Below are 956 nucleotides of genomic sequence, written 5' to 3' on the forward strand. Positions count from 1 at the left end.
ATATCTGTTCGACAATCGTGTGATAATATCAACGAGTGGATAATAACGAAATAATGATCGAATAATCGGTAATAACAATACCTAGCCGACGGCTCTAACAAAAACTCTAGGCTCCACAAAGGAGCCTAGAGGTAAACAGACTTATAACGGCCCGCTCGTGCCGCTGACTGAACGGCGCTTGGGAGGAGAGGGGAGGGGGACGCGCGGCCGGTTCACGTAACACGCGTACGCGAGCACGTGCTCGAGCGTTACGCCACAACACTCCCGACCGTCGAGACGAGCACATCGAGAACTGCCGCGTTTTTTTTAGATAATTATTTCGTGCCGTTTTTTACCGCGTTTCGACTTCGCGACAATCGAGGCGACAATTAAAACAAATTAAGACGCATACTCCTCACGCGAGCAGGTGCTGCGGGCTTTATCGCGACAGGTAATTACCGCGTTTCATTTTCTTTTTTACTTGTTAGAGAAAAAATTATCAAATATTATCATCATCCATTTATATATTTATTCTAGTATTATTACTTCATTATTTGGTTATCATTTAATTATTTTTATTTCGTATTAGGAAGCAACTCGAGCGTGCCATTACGACAATCTTTTTCTTTTTTTGCAATCGCGTGTAACTAATTGATACTAAATTATTAAATTACTAAATTAATTTAAATTTCTGTCACAGAAATCCAATAGAGCAGACGCAGTCACACGGCCCTAGGAGATGTGAGAACTGGGGGATGCTGCGCCGGAGGATTCGGCTCGGGCCTGACAGAGTTGGCGCGAAGGTGAGTTTCGTGCATTTGAATTCATAATTTTGATAAATCCGACAAAACTAAAAATTCTCTTGTTTGAAATCGAGTTTTTTAATGCCTCCATTGTTGTATGTAATATTAAATTAAATCTGCTTTCTGTTACAGAGACGAAGCAGACGACCAGCCGACTCTTAGGGGCTGCTGCGC

Source organism: Odontomachus brunneus, unplaced genomic scaffold (assembly GCF_010583005.1).
Source record: "Odontomachus brunneus isolate Ranch 3 - 2012 unplaced genomic scaffold, Obru_v1 Obru_scaffold_208, whole genome shotgun sequence".
NCBI lineage: Eukaryota > Metazoa > Arthropoda > Insecta > Hymenoptera > Formicidae > Odontomachus > Odontomachus brunneus.